The sequence below is a fragment of the Salmo trutta genome, chromosome 14 (assembly GCF_901001165.1).
Source record: "Salmo trutta chromosome 14, fSalTru1.1, whole genome shotgun sequence".
Taxonomy (NCBI): Eukaryota; Metazoa; Chordata; class Actinopteri; order Salmoniformes; family Salmonidae; genus Salmo; species Salmo trutta.
In genome coordinates this window covers 14,097,265-14,122,479 of record NC_042970.1, presented here as the reverse complement: position 1 = coordinate 14,122,479, position 25,215 = coordinate 14,097,265, and the positions used below count along the sequence as shown (strand labels likewise).

General features: G+C 42.4%; 1 pseudogene; it reads left to right on the top strand.

The window, feature by feature from the left end:
• The first annotated feature begins 1,752 nt into the window (after positions 1-1,752).
• The window catches only part of LOC115207447 (guanine nucleotide-binding protein G(s) subunit alpha-like), a 45,514-nt pseudogene continuing 22,051 nt past the window's right edge, over positions 1,753-25,215 (top strand).

The following is a 25,215-nucleotide window of genomic DNA, read 5'->3' as shown; positions in this document are numbered from 1 at the left end:
TAGCATAATGGTAAACACTTGAACAGGATTTTAACTGCTCTATCAAACATAGTTTAACATTTCGATTTTTTTTGTATATATAATTTAGCCTAACAAGGTGTAAATGTATGAGTGGGAAATACATACTAACAACATGAAACATGGTAAAATAGATACAACTGAGTGTTACTATACACTAAATAAGAAGTGATATTTCCTGGGGACAGGAAAGGCACCGCATGATAGCAATAACCCAACAGTTAACAGTAGTGTTAATATAATCAATCTTCATCTAAATATAGAGCGATACACAGTTTTTCCCCCTTTTCAAAGTAAGGTATTGACATTTTCAGATTTTTTATTTTTTATTTCACCTTTATTTAACCAGGTAGGCAAGTTGAGAACAAGTTCTCATTTACAACTGCGACCTGGCCAAGATAAAGCAAAGCAGTTTGACACATATAACAACACAGAGTTACACATGGAGTAAAACAAACATACAGTCAATAATAGAGTAGATAAATAAGTATATACAATGTGAGCAAATGAGGTGAGATAAGGGAGGTAAAGGCAATAAATAGGCCATGGTGGCGAAGTAAATACAATATAGCAATTAAAACACTGGAATGGTAGATTTGACAGTAGATGAATGTGCAAAGTAGAAATACTGGGGTGCAAAGGAGCTAAATAAATAAATAAATAGTCATTGGCAGCAGAGAACTGGAAGTAGAGGCGGACAAAGGAGGAATTGGCTTTGGGGGTGACAAGTGAGATATATAAGTTGAGGATCGGTAGGATAGTGAGTTTTATTAGGGTAAATTGCGGTCTATCAGTTTTATTTAGCCAATTTTTTTATTTTTTATTTCACCTTTATTTAACCAGGTAAGCTAGTTAAGAACAAGTTCTCATTTACAACTGCGACCTGGCCAAGATAAAGCAAAGCAGTGCGACACAAACAACAACACAGAGTTACACATGGAATAAACAAGCGTACAGTCAATAACACAATAGAAAAAAAGAAAGTCTATATACAGTGTGTGCAAATGGCGTGAGGAGGTAAGGCAATAAATAGGCCATAGTAGCAAAGTATGACCAGTGAGATATACCTGCTGTATATATACCAGTCAGTTTTACTAGGGTAAGTTTGGCGGCGTGAGTAAAGGAGGCTTTGTTGCGAAATAGAAAGCCGATTCTAGATTTTATTTTGATTGGAGATGTTTAATATGAGTCTGGAAGGAGAGTTTAGTCTAGCCAGACACCTAAGTAGTTGTCCACATATTCTAGGTCAGAACCGTCCAGGGTAGTGATGCTAGTCGGGCGGGCAGGTGCGGTCAGCGAACGGTTGAAAAGCATGCATTTGGTTTTACTAGTGTTTAAGAGCAGTTGGAGGCCACGGAAGGAGTGTTGTATGGCATTGAAGCTCATTTTGAGGTTAGTTAACACAATGTCCAAAGAAGGGCCAGATGTATACAGAATGGTGTCGTCTACATAGAGGTGGATCAGAGAATCACCAGCAGCAAGAGCGACATCATTGACACAGAGAAAAGAGTCGGCCCGAGAATTGAACCCTGTGGTACCCCCATAGAGACTGCCAGAGGTCCGGACAACAGGCCCTCCGATTTGACACACTGAACTCTGTCAGAGAAGTAGTTGGTGAACCAGGCAAGGCAGTCATTTGAGAAACCAAGGCTGTTGAGTCTGCCGATAAGAATACGGTGATTTACAGAAAGTACTCTGACACTGAAAAGAGCCTTGAAGCTATAACCCAACCTACAGTATGTATATTGAGAGTACTGTATGTATATTCTGTGAGAGTGATTGATTTGAGAATGAATCAGGTGTGCTAAGGTAGGCTATGAATGACGCAAATCATGTGACTCAAAAGCGTGGCTTTTCTTCTGCCTCCCCCTGTTGCTCCTAAAAATGGTAACAGGAAAGAGGAAGGATGAGGAAGCACTTCGATATCAGAATAGGGCAAACCAACAAGCTATCTACTTAAATATATCACACTAGAAGCACTGAAACTGTGAGTCGTTCAGTTTCATATTCATCAGATACTGTGAGTGGCTTTTACGTTTTCAGAAGAAACATTGAAGTGCGAGAAGGGGACGCCTTGGTCCTTGCACGGACCCCATGTCCGCTAACGGGATGTGAAAATAAACAGCGAGACTGTTATAATGGTGTTTCCACGCTCAGTCAGTGTTAGCTAATTGAATTATAACCTGGCGGCTCGTTATGGGGATGTGTCATAGTTTTAGATCTAGGATTATAGGACCGCACTCATCAATAACCTACAGCGGGCGAACGGGTGCTAATGCTGGGCTAGATGGCGAGCCCGGGCAGCAGGATAATTCTTCCGACCTGGAGCTTCGGGATCAACGCAGATTGGAGGAGAAAGCACGGATCAAAGCAGAGATAAAGAGAAGTCGGAACATAGACAAGAGTCTGAAAGCAGAGAAGAGGGAGTACAAACAAACCCACAGGCTTCTGCTATTGGGTAAGTTAATTGAACTGTTAAACGACCTAATTTAAAGTGTTGTGCTCTGTACTGTATATTTGGCCATATGTCCATAAGGATCTCACCTTTGTGATCATTTGCTAACTGGACAAGTAACCTAACCGATCTGCTATGGCTGCTTATAAGCTAGTTCTGTGTTTTTATTCAGCAGAATATTCACACTGAAATTGGATATAGTTACCCTATATAGGCTAGGCCCTGCACTTGATAAATCACTAATGTCATTTTACCAATATATCAAGAGTCAAGACATATACGCTGTAGTTCCCTGGGATATCGAACTGGCTATCTACACTGATATCTCAGCTGCCTTCTCTACACCATTGTGGGTGATACTTATTGATGTCCAAACAACACGTTATTTTTGAGGGACTGTTTGTTGTAAGTGTAAATATGCAACAGCAGAACATACAGCCCTATTCATTGCTTGCTATTACAAACACAAGACTTATTGCAGCCTATAGTTTATTTAGTGAGTGAATTAAGAAATGACATGCTATCATAGCTTTCAGTGGCTATTGCTGCTTTGAGGGTATATGAGAACAGGCAGATTCTCACATGCTTGCTTTTTGAGAATAGAGACAAAAACAAGATTAATTTGAAAAGCAGACAGTATAAGCTAAATGTGGCATTATATGTATCTTATGCACACACACACACACACACACACACACACACACACACACACACACACTTATATATGCACAAAATGATCCATAAGGACAAGTAATAACTGCTTATGGCTGCTTGTAACTGCTTATGCCAGTTCTTGTGGAAGGCGTTGTTTTGATTTGCTCAAGTGAAGGAGAAGAACAGGTTTCATAAAAAAATGGAATTAAAAGTGCTAGCAAAGGCCTTGATACAGCCTAGTTATTGACTGTATCACAAGGAGACCCTTAGCTCCTTTGCCTTTTATAGAAGCTGCCCCTTTTTTCTACGTTACACAAGGAAAGGAGGCCAGTCTGCAGACACAAGTGGAAGAACTGTGTGGGCTCTGTGACCAAAATACACCAGTCATGCGGGGCTGTAGGTTTAAGAACAGACTGGACACGGGCAGAATGAGAACCTGCTTATGCTTGTGAACAATGCTCTTGTAATCCAGCCAGGTGTGAGTTAGTTAGTTATTATCTTAATCATTGCTTCTCTTCGTTGTTCTGCTGATAATCTCCACCCTGTTAGCTAAGCCTATCTTCTGTGTCCTTAGGGGACCTCTTGTTGGAGTTTGAAATGTTGTTTTTAGAAAAACAGATGATTGTGCTAAAATGCTAATTTGTAGAAAACAAAAAAGGAGCTACCTTGTTTAATTTTATTACATCTTTATTCTTAGCCAGATGAATTATTTTGAAACTCAAATCCGGTGGCGACAGGGCAGGTAGGGCAGAGCCCCACCTGTTTAGCTAAAATATATATATATATATATATATATATATATATATATATATATATATATATATATATATATATATATATATATATATATATATATACATATATATATATATATATATATATATATATATATATATATACATATATATATATATATATACATATATATATATATATACATATATATATATACTATGTATTTATTTTTGCATGTTATTTAGGCATTAATACATGTCCCATATCAGTTTGCAAACAATGTAAACAAATAAAATAATAGAGTTAATAAAGCCGCATACAAACATGGTCTCTTTTTTGCTTTGAGTAAGGCAGCTCCAAAATGCAGGTGTTTCAGCGTGCGCAGTGCTTTCTGTGGTGGTGCACTCAAAAAAGAAAAGCTTCCAGGAGTATCCTTTAGAGGTTCTTCAAATTGAAACTGTGGGGGAACCACTATAAGTTCTTCAAAGAACCCCTTTTAATGGATCCTCAAATAAGCTTTTGGGGTACATTTTTTAACTACCCCCCCTCTCCCCTATTATTACTAATAATAATATGCATAACAATAACAAAAATAACCTAATATTTTAGTTGTCAGTGTTTATTATGATTTTAGTGGCAAAGCAAAATTAAAAAAGCCAAATATGAGGTAAACTCCCAGCAGAGTCCCACGTCCAATGGGTATATCCTCTGGCGTGTGTTGATGTTGTGTTGATGTGTTGATGTTCTCCGTATCCATAGCCTGAATGATTTTGCAGTGCATGGTGAACGAACAGGTTTCCTGTTATATGCATCAGAGCTGTAGGGAGGGTAAAGTCTGTGAATCCAAAAAATAGTACTTATACAGATGATTAACAAAACATACACACAACAGTATTCATACCTTGGTTTTTGTGGTAAATGTTCATGAAAAAAAACTGTTTTGATAATGGTTTTCATACGCATAGTTTGTCCATAATGTAGAGGACTATGGGATTTTCATTGAAGAGGTAAGTGGAGGAGGATGGTACATGTGATCTGCATAACATACCACAATTGACATACCTTTGTATGCCTCCTCGTCTGTATACCTACAGACACAAAAGTGAGCAGTTCAGTCATCTACACCCATTACAGCTTGCCCTCAACATATTCTTATAGCCTACATATTCTTACCTCTTTGTTGATTGATATCCATTGAATTGTGTCCATTTTCTGTTTTAGAAAGATTTGCACAAATATGAACAGATAGATGGTATCATCATCAAACCATATCAATTTAGATTATACAAGGTACAAACCTTACCTTAAATTGAGGAGATCTTTACCTTTTTCAGTTAAGCGCTGTCCGCTCAAATTCAAATGTTTCAGTTGGGCAGTTAGGTTTCTGCAAGAACCCCCACTAACTGAGGAGGTTTCTCGATGAACCCCACCTCCTATGGGGTTCTTGGAAGAACCTTTTGGGTGCCATTTTCTGTGCTAAGAACCCTAAGGTTCTTCAAAGAACTTTCAGGATCTTAGAAGAACCCTTGCTGAACCCATCATTTTTAGAGTGCTTGGGGGCTCCCGAGTGGCGCAGTGATCTAAGGCACTGTATCTCAGTGCTGGAGGTGTCACTACAGATCCTGGTTTGATTCCAGGCTGTATCACAACCAGCTGTGATTGGGAGTCCCATAGGTGGCACACAATTGGCCCAGCGTCATCCGCGTTAGGCTGTCATTGTAAATAAGTATTTGTTCTTAACTGACTTGCCTAGTTAAATAAATAAATAAAACTACAGAGGGTAGGGTTGGTAATGTTCTCTAGTTGCGCCGTAATTGGCTCAGTGTTCTGTCACTCATGGGGACACTACATCACTGCAGAATCTACAGGGAAAGCTATAAAGTTCAAGCCCCTTGGGTGCTGCCATAGATTTACATTAGAAGTGCCCATCCAAGAAGGCTCAAGTTCATTTGCCACAGATCAAATGACATCAAATCACGTTATATCTACCGTAGCTTTGATTGGACTGATCATGTCAACATCATACTTTCAAAATCTTAGCTGACAAGCAGTCGTCATCATGAATCATGTCGACAATCTACTGGCAAATCCTTGTCATGTGAAGAGAAATTATAGATAAAACGTATCGGTGCTCATCGGCCATTGGACATAAACATTACACAATGAGTTGAAAATTGCAAATTCAACAATGAGGGGTTTGGAAGGAATCAGTGGAAGCATTGCAAAGCAATCACTAGCCTGCTATTCATGGGAGGGGGGGGGGGGATGGTACAAGTCTGGGTTTAAGGGTCTCTTTTCAAAGCTTAAAAAGATAAACAGTCACATGCAACACTATGGGCCAGAAAAGGTTGAATGTTGAATACAATGGCCATGCTGTCAATCCAGCATGACTTCTGCCGCTTTCAAAATAACTGGAACCTCGGAACTGGGAAATCTCAGACTTCAGTGATTTCAAGACAACTGGGAACTCTGGGTGAGCACCGGTCATCCAACTCTGAATTCCAAGTCGGGAACTCTGGCCTCTTTCTAGAGTTCCGACCTTAAGATCCCTGACGTCATGATTCAAACTTGTTTTTTTCCGATATCCCAGTTGTCTTGAAAGCACCATAAATCCAGAGAACGGTGTCAAAATTTGCCCACAAGAAGGACCGCCGCGCCACCTTCCTGTTCAAGTGAGCACAGCACAACAAGGTGAGTCCAAAAATATATTGTATTCTGCCGCATAAATTATGTAATATGCAAGGGAGATACGTATACTGTAGCTAAGAAAGTAATACTAAGTGTATGCCTAGTTAAATAAAGGTTAAATAACAAAATACATGTAAGCTGTTAGTAGCCCATGTGCCTCACCCTAACAATTTGGTCCCATTCCCCCTCATAACTTAACCTACTGTTCTGACTTGGTGGTGCACATGTAGGCTATAGCCTGTTTTAGAGAATTGTTATCATCGAGTATTGTAAGAGATTTCATTGTCTGCTTATGTTCCCCCTTTATTTATCCTACTGTTCTGACTTGGTGTACAGGGAGAATACTGTAAGAACGGCCAATGTTCTGAATTCTGTCGCTGTACATTTCAAAAGTGCTGAATGTAACCGATGTGAAATGGCTAGTTAGTTAGCGGTGGTGCGCGCTAATAGCGTTTCAATCGGTGACGTCACTCGCTCTGAGACTTGAAGTAGGGTTTCCCCTTGCGTCGCAAGGGCCGCGGCTTTTGTGGCGCGATGGGTTACGATGCTTCGTGGGGTGTCAGTTGTTGATGTGTGCAAGGGTCCCTGGTTCGAGCCTGGGTTGGGGCGAAGAGAGGGACGGAACCTACACTGTTACATGAACAAATAGTTATATTCACTAAGTCCGTCTTAGCTCGCTCATTAATGTCTCAATCAAAATTACGGATTGCCTCTTATCTGCTCATCGTTCCCTTATGCCATAGTTTGTACATCTCAATTGTCAGTAGAAACCACATTTGTTTAAGCAAGTCAGCCATATCAGCTATGTTTTTTTAAAAAGGCAGTAAATGAGGCTGAATGAACTGTTTCGCTGCCAGACAAAGCTCCGACTGATAGCCAGGTGTAGCAGTGGTAGGATTCACTCCATTGTGCTGAAAGAAAGCTCTGCTGTTGGGACAGATTTATGTAGGCCCTAACAGTTTGCGGACACCGTTTGTCACTGTTATAGTGCAATTAATGTATTGTTTAGTGTTTTGCTCTCTTGTGTAGTGGCTTTGCTGCCATGCATATAATTGTTTTTGTTGAGTTTGCCCCATCAAGATTTACATGCTAAAATCGCCACTGCTCAAATCCTAGAATCCAGTGTGATTGCTGAGAAGCCTCAGGTGTGATACAACTGTAACTAAATTCTGCCCCGTACTGGCAAGAGTTGGGCATTGCATTTGAATGTAGAATACTGAATCTTTTTTGCTCATCGATAAAAAAATATACAAAAAATATTACCATACAGTCTTTTCCTACTTTTCGCCTCAGTTCGGAATTTGGACTATCAGTTAATCATTTGTAACTATTCTATTAGTTTTGCTGCGAAATAACTGGACACAGGTTGAAGGGCTTAGACATTTTCTTGTTGTTATGGTCACCCTGAACACAAATAATTTGTACATACACAATACAGAGAATTGCCCTGTATTATGAGGGAAACGTCCATTAAAGGAACATGGGGATCAAGGCACAGGAATTCCACACAGCAATGCTCTGTAGTAAAACATTTGAACCACACCTTAGCCACAGAAGCTGCATTTTGTGAACTCCTTGCTCTCTTTCAGTGGTCATATTTCATGCATGAAGTAGCCTAAAACCTATGCAGTTACATGTGTAATTACAGTGTAGGTACACATTGTAACAGTTTACAATGTAAGTATATGGGTTTTATGCTTCTTAATGCGAAGTGGAATCAAATAATCACATTTTCACATTTAACCTTGTATGTATAGTACACATCCAACTTTTCAGCGGATGAAAATGTATCTGCTATTTGCACAATTCTGTTGCAAATGTTGAAGGTGTTTCCACCTGAAATGTAAGCATCTTTCAGAGCCTCATCATAATGTACAGGTAACTGCCAAAATAATGTAAAATCTTGAGTAAATGAGGGATACAAATTCTATTGAAAACACGTGCTTCCATACAGGTGTTAATTAAGCAGTTAACATCCCATGCTTAGGGTCATGTTTAAAATGCTGGGCTGGCCATTATTTTGGCTACCATGGCTATTCCACCATAAGATGACAATGCCCCCATACACAAGGCACTAGTGGTCACTGAATGGTTTGATGAGCATGAAAACAATGTAAACCATATGACATGGCCGTCTCAGTCACCAGATCTCGACCCAATTGAACACTTTTGGGAGATTCAGGAGAGGTGCATGAGACAGTGTTTTCCACCACCACCATTAACAAAACACCAAATTATGTAATTTTTCATGGAAGTATGGTGTCACATCCCTCCAATAAAGTTCCAGAAACTTGTAGAATCTATGCCAATGTGCATTGAAGCTGTTCTGGCGGCTTGTGGTGACTCAAAGCCCTATAAAGATACTTTATGTTGGTGTTCCTTTATTTTGGCAGTTACCTGCAGATTTGAAGGTTGACATCTTGATCTGTTACTTTTAGGCCTTTGGAGATGAACTACTCACACCATGGTGAAATAGTGACGATGATGGGATGGTTAAAGGAAATATACCGGCCTGTATGATGGTTAAAGGAAATATACCGGCCTGTATGATGGTTAAAGGAAATATACCGGCCTGTATGATGGTTAAAGGAAATATACTGGCCTGTATGATGGTTAAAGGAAATATACCGGCCTGTATGATGTTAAAGGAAATATACCGGCCTGTATGATGTTAAAGGAAATATACCGGCCTGTATGATGGTTAAAGGAAATATACTGGCCTGTATGATGGTTAAAGGAAATATACCGGCCTGTATGATGTTAAAGGAAATATACCGGCCTGTATGATGGTTAAAGGAAATATACCGGCCTGTATGATGTTAAAGGAAATATACCGGCCTGTATGATGTTAAAGGAAATATACCGGCCTGTATGATGGTTAAAGGAAATATACCGGCCTGTATGATGGTTAAAGGAAATATACTGGCCTGTATGATGGTTAAAGGAAATATACCGGCCTGTATGATGTTAAAGGAAATATACCGGCCTGTATGATGGTTAAAGGAAATATACCGGCCTGTATGATGTTAAAGGAAATATACCGGCCTGTATGATGTTAAAGGAAATATACCGGCCTGTATGATGGTTAAAGGAAATATACCGGCCTGTATGATGGTTAAAGGAAATATACTGGCCTGTATGATGGTTAAAGGAAATATACCGGCCTGTATGATGTTAAAGGAAATATACCGGCCTGTATGATGGTTAAAGGAAATATACCGGCCTGTATGATGTTAAAGGAAATATACCGGCCTGTATGATGTTAAAGGAAATATACCGGCCTGTATGATGGTTAAAGGAAATATACTGGCCTGTATGATGGTTAAAGGAAATATACCGGCCTGTATGATGTTAAAGGAAATATACCGGCCTGTATGATGTTAAAGGAAATATACCGGCCTGTATGATGGTTAAAGGAAATATACCGGCCTGTATGATGGTTAAAGGAAATATACCGGCCTGTATGATGGTTGAAGGAAATATACCGGCCTGTATGATGGTTAAAGGAAATATACCGGTCTGTATGATGTTAAAGGAAATATACCGGCCTGTATGATGGTTAAAGGAAATATACCGGCCTGTATGATGGTTAAAGGAAATATACCGGCCTGTATGATGGTTAAAGGAAATATACCGGCCTGTATGATGGTTAAAGGAAATATACCGGCCTGTATGATGGTTAATGGAAATATACCGGCCTACATTTTTTTATTTACACAAAACAGTGGGATAGTCATCCGACCATATGAGCTGAAGGACTTCCTAGTTTACAAAATAAGTTCAAAAACACTAACGGAAGAGTTTGAGCTCTGATATTTGTCTCTCATTGTTATTGACAACACACATGACAATAGGTTACACAAATGATAATTGGGTAACTATCAAATAACCATAGACATAGTAATTTTTTAGAGAACTTGCATAGATTGTACATTTTACATTTTAGTCATTTAGCAGACGCTCTTATCCAGAGCGACTTACAGTAGCGAATACACACATTTCATACAATGCATTTTTTTTTTGTACTGGCCCCCCGTGGGAATCGAACCCACAACCCTGGCGTTGCACACACCATGCTGGCGTTGCAAACACCCTGCTCTACCAACTGAGCCACAGGGAAGACATATATTGTTGTATATTGCTGTGATTCAGAAACAGACCCCTGGTGTCTTCACGCTACATACTCATACAGTCTGTGCTGTGGTCAAGTGTAGATAAATGTTGTTAAATGCAGTGGGAAATCTGATCACAATGTGGGCACAATTTTTTCAAGCACACTAATAGAGGCTGGTATTTTTTAAGGCTGGGCTGATATGTCACATATTTGAAAATTGCAAGACCCAGTAAAGCAGTACATTTAGTAAGCCTATATCTGGCAAGAAGTGCAATGTGTTTTTATAATTCATTATTTACAAATTAATCCATAAACAAATGTATATTAATATACTTGCATTCTTTATAAAGAGGTGGTTTATAATTAGGTTATTATTAATTTAAAGATGGTTTATAATGCATTTATACAAATGGTTAAAATTGTGTACTTATTTAGTGCTTGCAGAATAGTGAGAAGTTTCAACCAGTTTTAAACTACCCCTTTACAAATCCTTTTATGTTTTTTATTTTATTTCCACTAAAACATTCAGAGGTTTAGAGGGAATAAAGATCCGGCAAGTATTAATACATTCTGTGTATCCATGTTATAATGGTTACGATGCATCTGTTGTGCTACAGTAGTCCACTTGCCCTGTATGGACGATCAGTTCTTCAAAGAGGACGCCTTTTCTCTTCGGAATAGCAACTTCATGACGTTTTGGGCAATCATGTGATTCCACTCTGGTCTTTCCCAGGGTTCAGTGAGAGCTGTTTGCCCCACCCCATCTCTTTAAGCTTTCTATCTCAATGCACAATTCTCAGAGAAAAGGAAAAAATGCACATAAATACTTCAAAGAAACGAATCTATTCACATTTATGCAAGAGCAGGTCTGGCCTTTACATGAAAAAATAACTGTCATCGTTGGATTAATTGTTATATTGGCCTACCGCGGTATGTTCATATATCGATATGCATATATATCCAGGCTTAGGCTACCATACGAATTCAAAAGGAATACAAAGCTTAGACTGACAGCGGGCTCTACCCGAGAGAAAAACAAGAAAATAACGGATGATTTTCATAAATATACCTGAATCGGGGAAATTGCATTGCATACAACAAAACCTACTGAAGGCAATGTTCGCCTAGAAAAGCTTACCGATGTGAGGAGAAATACAAATGACAGCGGTAAAGAAAAAGACCGAGAGAAGGGCCTTTTTGATCTGGACAAACCCCAAAAGCAACCAACATCTGTGACGAGGAGGGGAATTAAATTAATAGCATTGACTAAAACAGGATATATTTCACAAAGTTACAACAAAAACGTTTTGTCTTGGATTTAAAATACATTCGGATGAAGAAGGAAACCCTGCATAATTATCCACATGCCGTCATTTTAGTGGAAATATGAATATTTTTTATGCACCCTGTGTATCTGCTTTGCCTGTCACTCTGGGGTTGAGGACGGATTGAACAAGAAAAAGGGAAATACGCAAATGTTTTGAATGGCAGGAGTCAGAATTCTACGAGTGAAACCAATGATGGATTCTAGATGAGACGTTTTCTAGAATTCAGTGTGGATTTCAGCTCTACGGCAACACGTCTTGGGAATCCCGACTATAGATCATTTATGTACATTGTAACACTGAAGGATACAATTCAACACTGAAATGAATGTTGATGACTATATTGCGGATTTGCAGTGAAAACATTATAGGAATCAAGTGTCTGAGAGGGCGGCCTGAGTGTCGTGATTAGCCTCACCACTCTGTTCTCACTGAGTGATCTATTGTAGCCGATAGATATTTAACACTCAGAACTGTGATAAAGGCTACGGCTTGGGTTGGTCTTGATCTCCCGCAGGTTTCACTGGTTTTAGTCTGCAACTGGCAATACAAATGTCCCCCATCTTGAGCAAGGTGTCTTTCCCTTGGCCCGATCTAGGAATCTAGAAATTATTTATTATATTAATCCCCCCCTCCCCCGAACCTTTTTATTGGGTTTTTGGGAAGATGGGTTGTCTGGGCAGTAGTAAATCCGAAGACCAACGCAATGAGAAGACACAGAGGGAAGCTAACAAAAAGATAGAGAAACAGCTTCAAAAAGACAAGCAGATATACCGAGCTACTCACCGGCTTCTGCTATTAGGTAGGTTTCTGACATCGGTTAAGTGTTTCATGCCATGTTAATGTGGGTATCTCAGCCATATACCTATTGTGGCATTTGAGGATGACAAGGGTCTGACATGGTAAATGACAGTATTGTATGTAGGCCCATGTTCTTCCTAGGCAGTCCATTAAACCAAGACTCTTCCATTTGTTTTATTGCAATGGGTTTTACGTGTGGTTGTGCTGTCATTTTCGATTGGAGTTTGTTCTTGTAAAAGGCTTACACTGACAACACGTGTGTCAATGCACACCTGTCATTTCAAGCAGCTGTTCATGAAAAGCCCTTATTTTGCAACATTGTTTCTTTTTCCAGAGCAACATTGTTGCATATGATGCCACCTGACTAGTGGAATTATTGCTTGTGGTGTAAGCCGAGCAATGTGTTGTCTATATGCCTGATTTAGGACGAGTAACCTACATATTATAGTCCTCAGAAATGTGAGTTTTCATCATCATGGACTACGTTTTCCTTGGTGTTTTTAATCATAATCGTTGCTAATACCAGGACTGATTTATTTGACAGTAGGCCTAGAGTAATCAAGTTGTTCCTAGTCCTACCTATGTAATAACACTGTAATTACTCAAGTGACACCATTGTATTAGAGTGTTGTTTCATAGTAATTGCTTTATAATTGTATAGTAATGGAGTTATTCCAATTACACAGGGCTGGCTCTAGGATTTAGAAGGCCCTAAGCAAGATTTGGTTGGGTGACCCCCCCACCTCACGGAAAACCATTTTAGAAGCCCCCCTCTTGCCAGTGGAGAGGAAAACGTGTAGTTTTAAAGTTCATATCCTGCAATTCTACACATTTTGCCATGGAGGTATAAATGTTGCCGTTTTAAAGGCCCAGTGCAGTCAAAAACATGATTTTCTAGTGTTTTATATATATTTCCACACTGAGGTTAGAATAATACTGTGACATTGTGAACATGATGATAATGGCCCTTTTACTGTTTGAAAAGACTCCCTGAAATTTCAACCTGTTTTGGTGGGATTGGGCTTTGGGGTAAATAAGAACGATAAAAAACAGAGTTCCAAACCTCTCTGCCAATAACAGCTCATTTTCTTTTTTCCCCTCCCTACTCAGACCACTCCCAAACAGTCCGAGCAAAATTGCTTGAGAAATTGCTCTTTGCTAAGAAGCTATTTAAAAAAAAAAAAAATTCAAATGAAAACAATCACAGTAAGGTAGTTAATTGTTACACAGAAATTATTTGATTTTGAGATAGAAACGGCTGTATAGTTAGCAAGTTTTCTGCAATTCTACACATTTTGCCATGGGACAGAGAAATTTCCTGCAATTCTACAAAATGTTTCTTAATGTGATATCTGACTGAAAGTGACTAACAAAATAAATGGTGGCTCCGGAGGTCAGGACCTCTGGGCAACATGCCATACGTGCCCGGCCGGTATTTGGCCATGATTTCAACAAGTTTGGATAGCTGGCTAGACTAACTACTGATCTTTTCCTTTAATTGGCTTGATTTGGTAGGCTCATCTTTGGAGCAATTTAATCCTCATTGGCATACGAACAACATGAAGTCACGTTCTAAGTTTTTGACCTTACAGTATTAGGCCTAATAACAATGCAGACATTGATTCCTGTCTGAAGTGACAATGACTAGGGTCCCTATTAACTTATCCAAAAACAACATTCTTCATTCACTAAAATAATTCACATTCTTTGGATACATTAATTCAACAAAACCATGTTCACCATACAAAACAAAAATAAATGTAAAAGCTGCATATTTATTTCAATTCATTTTTTTTCTTCTGCACAGTAAGAATGTGTTTGACCGGATCCCGGAAACCTGGTTACCATTTTGGATTTTATAGGGGCCTAGGTATTTATGACAAGTCTACCTAGTCAACTCGCTACATTATTGGTGTGTTTTTCCCTTGGAGAGAAGTAAAAAATTTAAAAAAGTAAAAAATGCTCAGGCCCAAGTTAGGATGTGGTCTGTTTGCTTTTCATTTTCATTTAGCAAGTAGCATGTTGTTAGCACAAAGGAGCAGCATTTGTTCTCTCCGTTCCTCAATGTGTGGAGAAGGACTGTTCCGAATATCCCAGAATGTTCCCAGCATTCCATGTCCCGTGGTTAGTGGACAGTCATCACTAGAGGTTAGGATTTCTTCCTGACCATGTTATCTGACCAGGAAACACTCTGGGACCTAGTTGTAGTAGGTTATAACTTGGTTGAACACTGAAGTAATGTGTGATTTACATGCCTAGAATTTAGCTCAAGGGAATTGATATCGCCCTAAAGAGACCACTGTCAAGTGAGGTGTTTTTTGAAAGGTCTTTAGATTTATCTTCCTGTTCTCTCTGTTTGCAGGTGCTGGTGAATCTGGGAAGAGCACGATAGTCAAACAGATGCGGATATTGCATGTGAATGGCTTCAATGCAGAGTAAGTATTATTTCCCCTCATTTCATAAATCTTTGCAGAACCGTGTCAAGCACTAATTGTTTTGTAGGTGCCACTGAAGGCTTGGGCCGGGACGATACCAGTATAGCAATATTCTTTTCATGGAAAAAATGAAAAACCGAAGCAGGTCAAAGTTTTTGGTCCTTTTAAATAAATGTGACTCTGGATGACAAAATAATTGTTTGTTTCCAACATTAGGGCTGTTTTCTTAAAGAAGTTTAATCCACTTCGTGTTTTGTTTACTTGCACGAGACTAATGAGTGTGGCGATGCTGGTATCGTCGCAGCCTTACTGAAGCCCATAGGATTCTTACTGCTTTTATATTACACAGACTTTAAACTGCTATCCGAGGTCCTACGATTCTCTCAGGCTGATTATTTGTTTAGATTTTACATCTTTATAATCTGGGTGGTTCAAGCCCTGAATGCTGATTGGCTGACAGCCGTGGTATATCAGGTATACCACGGGTATGACAAAACATTTATTTTTACTGCTCTAATTACGTTGGTAACCAGTTTATAATAGCAATAAGGCACCTTGGGGGTTTGTGATGAACTCAGCAAAAAAAGAAACGTCCTCTCACTGTCAACTGCGTTTATTTTCAGCAAACTTTACATGTGTAAATATTTGTATGAACATAACAAGATTCAACAACTGAGACGTAAACTGAATACGTTCCACAGACATGTGACTAACAGAAATGGAATAATGTGGCCCTGAACAAAGGGAGGGTCAAAATCAAAAGTAACAGTCAGTATCTGGTGTGGCCACCAGCTGCATTTAGTACTGCAGTGCATCTCCTAATCATGGACTGCACCAGATTTGCCAGCTCTTGCTGTGAGATGTTACCCCACTCTTCCACCAAGGCACCTGCAAGTTCCCAGACATTTCTGGGGGGAATGGCCCTAGCCCTCACCCTCCGATCCAACAGGTCTCAGACGTGCTCAATGGGATTGAGATCCGGGCTCTTTGCTGGCCATGGCAGAACACTGACATTCCTGTCTTGCAGGAAATCACGCACAGAACGAGCAGTATGGCTGGTGGCATTGTCATGCTGGAGGGTCATGTCAGGATGAGCCTGCATGAAGGGTACCACATGAGGGAGGAGGATGTCTTCCCTGTAACACACAGTGTTGAGATTGCCTGCAATGACAACAAGCTCAGTCCGATGATGCTGTGACACACCACCCCAGACCATGATGGACCCTCCACCTCCAAATCGATCCCGCTCCAGAGTACAGGCCTCGGTGTAACGCTCATTCCTTCGACGATAAACGCGAATCCGACCATCACCCCCGGTGAGACAATACCACGACTCGTCAGAGAAGAGCACTTTTTCCCAGTCCTGTCTGGTCCAGCAACGGTGGGTTTGTGCCCATAGGCGACGTTGTTGCCGGTGATGTCTGGTGAGGACCTGTCTTACAACAGACCTACAAGCCCTCAGTCCAGCCTCTCTCAGCCTATTGTGAACAGTCTGAGCACTGATGGAGGGATTGTGCATTCCTGGTGTAACTCGGGCAGTTGTTGTTGCCATCCTGTACCTGTGTGATGTTTGGATGTACCGATCCTGTGCAAGTGTTGTTACACATGGTCTGCCACTGCGAGGACGATCAGCTGTCCGTTCTGTCTCCCTGTAGTGCTGTCTTAGGCGTCTCACAGTATGGACATTGCAATTTATTGCCCTGGCCACATCTGCAGTCCTTATGCCTCCTTGCAGCATGCCTAAGGCACGTTCATCCAGATGAGCAGGGACCCTGGGCATCTTTCTTTTGGTGTTTTTCAAAGTCAGTAAAAAAGCCTCTTTAGTGTCCTAAGTTTTCATAACTGTGACCTTAATTGCCTACCGTCTGTAAGCTGTTAGTGTCTTAATGACCTTTCCACAGGTCATTAAGACCTAACCCTAACCCACAGCATGTTCATTAATTGTTTATGGTTCATTGAATAAGCTTTGGAAACAGCGTTTAAACCCTTTACAATGAAGATCTGTGAAGTTATTTGGATTTTTATGAATTATCTTTGAAAGACAGGGTTCTGAAAAAGGGACGTTTCTTTTTTTTGCTGAGTTTATATTGCCAATATACCACAGCTAAGGGCTGTGTCCAGGCAGTCCGTGATGCGTCGTGCCTAAGAACAGCCCTTAGCCGTGGTATATTGGCCACATACCACACCCCCCCGTGGCTTATTAAATAAATAGATACTGTAGTATATGGCTTGAATGGCAATCTCACACTGGCATTCACCCCAATCAGGCTGAATAGACAAGAGGGTTCACAATTCCTTTTAACCTGGGGGTTGCATTTTCATACCGGGTCGACCAGGTTCAGGACCACAGTCAAAACGTACAAATGTCTTTTCATAAATATTGGGGTTCAGCTTGTTTAGGGGTGAAAGCGTACCTGCCATGGTCCCGTGTGGTTCAGTTGGTAGAGCATGTCACTTGCAACGTCAGGGTTGTGGCTTCGATTCCCACAGGGGACCAGTATGAATGAAATTGTATGCACTCACTACTGTAAGTCGCTCTGGATAAGAGTGTCTGCTAAATGACTAAAATGTCAATGTAGCAGCAGATACAGGTTGTTACCTTGACAACAGAATTACACATACTGATATCTTCAGTGAGATCTCCTGAAGTAAGAGGCATTGTAAGTGTTGTTGTGAAATGATATGCGTACTCTAGCATACAAAATAAATATAAAAGTGACAAGGTAGCAAGGAACAATAAATTCACTGTGATGGTATGTGCGAGTGTGATGGCGAACTTTGGCTAATACATATTCACCTGTTTCTTGCAAACATTTTCAATTATGTTGGGTGTGCAATTCCACCCTACCCCAGAGAGTATATGAATGTTTGTCGCCAGAGACTGGGTGTTTGTTATGCCTATAGGTGAAAATGCTTGAGTTAATTGATAATATTTACAAAGTGTATTGCTCTATGAATTGCCTATTTTATAAACTGTTTTTAAACAGATGACAGATGGTTTTTAAACATGGTTAGATGGCACCAATTATTCAACAGATCCTTGAAATAGTTTTTGAATCGTTTGAAATCACATGCATAGCCTACTGCGTTCAGGCTAGTGGGTCTTCTTGTAACACTGCTCATCGAGAGAAAATGCTGACCGTTTTGGTTTCACTAACTTCTTTTTATAGCCAGTATAGTATGACATACAGTATGCCAACATCAATACTGTAGGACCTCTCATTAAAAACAGTCATTTGCCTTAAGCTTTTGTTTCCCAACAATATGACTTCACTCAGGTTCCATTTCCGTGGATTCTCAGGTTACGTACAGTGGCTGTATTGTTCATTTTACTGGTCATGATTCTGACCATTCCACAACGATCATGGCCCGGTCAAAAGGCCTTGGCTTCCACATATGGCACAGTTGACAGGTCTTAATAAGATCAACTTTATTGTCCCAGAGGGGGCTTTTTTGTTGGACGTACAAGAACCACTGCTCCTACATGACATACGCAACATATAATACTGATCACCTCATAGAAATAGTGCAATTTAAAAACATAGTAGGTCAAAATTACACACACACACACACACACACACACACACACACACACACACACACACACACACACACACACACACCAGTCAGTCAGTCCATAGCAGGGACTGTATACAGATTGTATTGATGGTCAATTCAGGACAGATGTTGTCCAGGTTTGTGTTCCACAGCTAGACACCCTGGTGTAGCCTACTGATAAATATGGAGGGAGGGGATCTCTATCGTTCTTGCTTCAGTTCCGTGTTGTTGCCTCAGCCTGCCCCTCAGACTAGAATGTTGTACCTACCTACTGGAAGTGGGACAGGCAGTGCCAGTCAGTAGAAGGTGCTGGAGAGTGGGATGAGGAGGACAGAAGGCGATGGGAGGTGGGGAGTGACAGAATGATAGGGAGAGGAGTGGAATGGCAGAGGTGAGAAGAGATTGGTATGGCAGTTTATTTTAAATGGGGCGTTTTCGGGGTCTTAGTGTGAGGAATGTAGTGGAGCCTCCTCTCAGTCGTACAGTGCACTGCTTTTACTCTGTCACTGAAACGCTTACATTCTGTCAGCCCAGCTACACAGACTGATGAAATGCATGAAGAACGCACTATTTATCTATCTATCCAAATTAAATTGTCTCTCTATCGTCCATCAATGCATGAGCCCCATAGAAAAACCATTGGCAAACTTTTTTTCTAGATGCAAAATCTGTGTGGTCGGGCCCTTGTTTAGGGTTTGCAGACTTCGTCAATGAGTAAAGATTGCCAATCTGCCATTCTTCTTTTCCATGTCAAGCATTGCTACACCTTTATGGTGATTTTGATGACATTAAGGTGGTATGCTGTTATACACTGACTTCCTCATTATCATGATTCTAAATATTTATTTTCATGCTTCACAGGGAGAAAAAACAGAAAATTCAAAACATTAAAAACAACATAAAAGAAGCTATAGAGGTCAGTAATTGGTGCTGTTTACTGCTGATTTCTCCCTCTTGGTTACATTGTTTACATGAGTAATCAGTACTAGTATCCCAATAGAGGAAATCTTTAATACATTTCAAGATTTACAAAAACATACTTTTTTTTCTGTAGATTTTGTAAATCAAGGTTTTCTATTTTTCCTCCATTCCAGACTATAGTGACAGCCATGAGTACACTGACGCCCCCAGTCCGGTTAGCCAACCCAGCACACCAGTTCCGAATCGAATACATCCTAAACCTAGTAAATCAGAAGGATTTTGTATTTACATCGGTAAGTATTTTTCTAATTAATAATTACTTATTCTCCCTGTCATGTTGGCATGTTTCCGGGTTGTTCTCTGATGGTGCACGTTTAGCTCAGTGGGCTAACACAGACTAGTTCAAACCCTAATTGGATACTGCAGTCTCATTCTGAGTTCTTGCCCCAAAGAAAAATGTTCACCTGTCACGACTTCTGCCGAAGTCGATGCCCCTCCTTGTTCGGGTGGTGCTCGGCGGTCGACGTCACCGGTCTTCTAGCCATCATTGATCCATTTTTTATTTTCCATTGGTTTTGTCTGGTTTTACTACACACCTGATATCAATCCCATTCATTACATGTTGTGTATTTAACCCTCTGTTTTCACTCATGTCCTTGTCTGAGATTGTTTTGTTTGTTATCGGTTTTGTGTATTTTGTATTGGTGAGCTACGGGTATTTTTTACCCATGTTATTTTTATATACGTTGGTTTTGGAGTTCGTGTTTGTTTATTCTTTATTAAATAACTCCAGTTATACCAAGTTGGTTTCTCCTGCGCCTGACTTCCTTGCCACCTACACACACGACGATGACAGAATCTCGGACCAAAATATGAAGTCAGCAGGAGAGGGTACCCCGGACATGGAGGTGGAGGAGCGTGTCCAGGAGAATGCGGAGAAGATTCACCATCTATGCGCCGCCATGGATCGCGTTGTCCAGAATATGGACCACTGGGAGAGACAGTTTTTCCAGCGCCTCCAATAGCCCAACCGGGGTCTATCCTGAGCACCCCTTCTCAACCTGAATCCAGTGGCATTCGTCTATCCATGCCTCAGGGGTATAACGGAAGTGCTGCCACCTGCCGGGGTTTCCTACTCCAATTAGACCTTTTCCTGGCCACGGTCCACCCAGTTCCATCTGACCGTGAGAAGAGTTTCGCCCTCGTCTCGTGCCTCACCAGGAGAGCCCTGGAGTGGGCCAGCGCTGTGTGTGGAGGGGGAGATGCGGCGTTGGACCATTATGAGGAGTTCACCTGCTGTTTTCGGGCAGTCTTTGACCATCCACCCGAGGGCAGAGAGGTGGGTGAGCGCCTCTACCATCTGAGGCAGGAGACGAGGAACGTCCAGGATTTTGCCCTGGAGTTCAGGAACCTGGCAGCCGGTGCGGGATGGAATCACAGGGCCCTGATCGACCATTACCGCTGTAGTCTGTGTAAGGACGTCTGTCGGGAGCTGGCCTGCAGAGACACCACCCTCACCTTCGACCAGCTGGTGGATCTGTCCATCCGGCTGGACAACCTGCTGACTGCTCGCGGACGTCCAGATCGGGGTCTGGTGTGCGTACAACCTGGCGCGTATCCGAGATGGAGACGAGTGGAAGACAGCATTTAGTACTACCTCAGGGCATTATAAGTAACTTGTCATGCCGTACGGGTTGAAGAATTCTCCATCAGTCTTCCAATCTTTTGTAGACGAGATTTTCAGGGACCTGCACAGGCAGGGTGTAGTGGTGTATATCGATGACATTCTGATTTAGTCCGCTACACGCGCCGAGCATGTGTCCCTGGTGCGCAGAGTGCTAGGTCGCCTGTTGGAGCATGACTTGTATGTCAAGGCTGAGAAATGCCTGTTCTTTCAACAGTCCGTCTCCTTCTTAGGGTATCGCATTTCCACGTCAGGTGTGGAGATGGAGACTAACCGCATTGCAGCCGTGCGTAATTGGCCGACTCCCACCACGGTGAAGGAGGTGCAGTGATTTTTAGGGTTTGCCAATTACTACCGGAGGTTTATCTGGGGTTTTGGTCAGGTAGCTGCTCCCATTACCTCACTGCTGAAGGGGGGGTCCGGTGCGCTTGCAGTGGTCGACTGGGGCGGACAGGGCTTTTAGGAAACTGAAGGCTCTGTTTACCTCAGTTCCTGTTTTGGCTCATCCAGATCCCTCTTTGCAATTCATAGTGGAGGTGGACACATCTGAGGCTAGGATAGGAGCTGTGCTCTCTCAGCGCTCGGGTATGCAACCTAAGCTCCGCCCCTGTGCCTTCTTCTCTAAGAAGCTCAGCCCGGCGGAGCGAAACTATGATGTGGGGGACCGGGAGCTGTTAGCTATCGTCAAGGCTTTGAAGGCGTGGAGACATTGGCTTGAGGGGGCTAAACACCCTTTTCTCGTCTGGACTGACCACTGCAATCTGGAGTACATCCGGGAGGCGAGGAGACTGAATCCTCGTCAGGCAAGGTGGGCCATGTTTTTCACCCGTTTTGTGTTTACCCTCTCTTAGAGACCAGGTTCCCAGAACGTTAAGGCAGACACACTGTCCCGGCTGTGGAGCGGTCCATGGATCCCACTCCCATAATCCCAGCCTCTTGTTTGGTGGCACCGGTAGTGTGGGAGTTGGACGCGGACATTGAGCGGGCGTCACGTGCAGAGCCCGTTCCCCCTGAGTGTCCAGCTGGGAGTCTGTACGTTCCGTCTGCTGTCTGCGACCGATTGATCTACTGGGCTTACACGTCACACTCCTCTGGTCATCCTGGGATTGGTCGGACGATGCGCTGTCTTAGTGGGAGGTACTGGTGGCCCACCTTAGCTAAGGACGTGAGGGTTTATGTCTCCTCCTGCTCGGTGTGCGCTCAGTGCAAGGCTCCTAGACACCTACCTAGAGGTAAGCTACAACCCTTACCCGTTCCACAACGGCCGTGGTCGCACTTGTCAGTGGATTTCAGAACAGATCTTCCACCTTCACAAGGTAACACCACGATCCTGGTCGTGGATCGTTTTTCTAAGTCCTGTCCTCTCCTCCCTTTGCCTGGTCTCCCTACGGCTCTACAAACGGCAGAGGTTCTGTTTACGCATGTCTTTCGGCACTACGGGGTGCCTGAGGATATAGTGTTTGATCGGGGTCCCCAGTTCGCGCCCAGGGTCTGGAAGGCGTTCATGGAGCGTCTGGGGGTCTCGGTCAGCCTTACCTCAGGTTTTCACCCTGAGAGTAACGGGCAGGTGGAGAGAGTTAACCAGGATGTGGGTAGGTTTCTGAGGTCTTATTGTTAGGACCGGCCGGGGGAGTGGGCGATGTTCGTGCCCTGGGCAGAGATGGCTCAGAACTCGCTCCGCCACTCCTCCACTAACCTCTCTCCCTTTCAGTGCGTGTTGGGGTATCAGCCGGTTCTGGCTCCTTGGCATCAGTCAGACCGAGGCTCCTGCGGTGGACCACTGGTTCCGGCGCGTGGAGGAGACCTGGGACGCCGCTCACATCCACCTTCAGCGCGCCGTACGACGCCAGAAAGTTGGCGCAGACCGTCACCGCAGTGAGGCCCCGGTGTTCGCACCAGGGGACAGGGTCTGGCTCTCGACCAGAAACCTGCCACTCCGCCTGCCCTGCCGTTTAAAGTCCTGAGGAGAGTGAACGAGGTATGTTATAGGTTAAAGCTTCCCCCCCATTACCGCATTAACCCCTCGTTCCATGTGTCTCTCCTCAGGCCGGTGGTGGCTGGCCCGCTCCAGGAGGCAGAGGTGTGGGAGGTTCCTCCACCCCTCTGGACATTGAGGGGGCCCCGGCGTACTCCGTTCGATCCATCCTGGATTCGAGACGTCGGCCGAGGGGCCTTCAGTACCTCGTGGACTGGGAGGGGTACGGTCCGGAGGAGAGATGCTGGGTTCCGGTGGAGGATGTGTTAGATCCTTCCCTGCTGCGAAAGTTCCATCGTCTCCATCCGGATCGCCCTGCACCTCGTCCTCCGGGTTGTCCCCGAGGCCGGTGTCGACGCGCTGCTGGAGCCGTGCATCGGGGGGAGGGTACTGTCATGACTTCTGCCGAAGTCGAGGCCCCTCCTTGTTCGGGTGGTGCTCGGCGGTCGACGTCACCGGTCTTCTAGCCATCACAGATCCATTTTTCATTTTCCATTGGTTTTGTCTGGTTTTACTACACACCTGATTTCAATCCCATTCATTACATGTGTATTTAACCCTCTGTTTTCCCTCATGTCCTTGTCCGAGATTGTTTTGTTTGTTATCGGTTTCGTGTGTTATCGGTTTCGTGTATTTTGTATTGGTGAGCTACGGGTATTTTTTACCCATGTTATTTTTAAATACGTTGGTTTTGGAGTTCGTGTTTGTTTATTCTTTATTAAATAACTGCAGTTATACCAAGTTGGTTTCTCCTGCACCTGACTTCCTTGCCACCTACACACACGACGATGACACCACCTCAAACTGTTGAAACTATGAACATTAGTCAAACTGGCTGCTAACGTGATATAGGTCTATGTGTTTGAATTTAAGGCAGGATGGAATAGACCCAGTCAGTGAATGGAGGAATATGCCAATAAGTTCCTAGAGGAACATCACATCAGCCATGGAAGCTACTACAGTATGGTGTCTGTCTGTTTTGTGGTTCAGTAATTAGCAGGTGTGCTCTCCTTGGGATGCTCACAATTGAATGAGGCTCTCACCTGAGAGATGCATGGCCTGTGCCTGTTAACACTGTGTTTAATAACACTAAATGGGTCTGATGGGAATTCCCCTCTGAAACACCAGGACCCTCAGGGATTCCTTCCAAACTGCCCGTTCCCAGGGTTGGCAGGCAGATGGATAGGCTGGGTAGGCAGGCAGGCAGGATAGGCAGACAGGCAGGATAGGCAGACAGGCAGGATAGGCAGACAGGCAGGATAAGCAGTTTTCCTATTCTGAATCAGTTGCAACTTTAGGTGAGAGTTTGCCCCCAATCTCCCTCTTCTGTAAAACTTGTAAATATTGACTTTAAATTGTGACTTCATGTATTATACTGATGCTTAAATGTTTATTCTACTGAGCCACTGTTCGTATTCTTGTCTTGTATTATTTGTTATTGTTGTTGCATTGTCGAAGGAACCTGCAAGTAAGCATTTCATTGGACGGTGTATAACACGTGCATCCCATACATATGACTAAAACGTGAAACTTGGTGAGAATTTGCCCTGATGCTTTCTATAGATTTGGAGATATTATATATGGTCTGTTGCTGTGCCAAAGGAATCTATGCCAATCTACACTAAATAAAGTGCATTCGGAAAGTATTCAGACCCCTTGACTTTTTCCACATTCTGTTGAGTTACAGCCTTATTCTGAAATGGATTTAAAAAATAATTCTCCATCAATCTACACACAATACCCCATAATGACAAACCAAAGATATGACATTTACATAAGTATTCAGAACCGTTACTCAGTGCTTTGTTGAAGCACCTTTGGCAGTGATTACAGCCTCGAGTCTTCTTGGGTA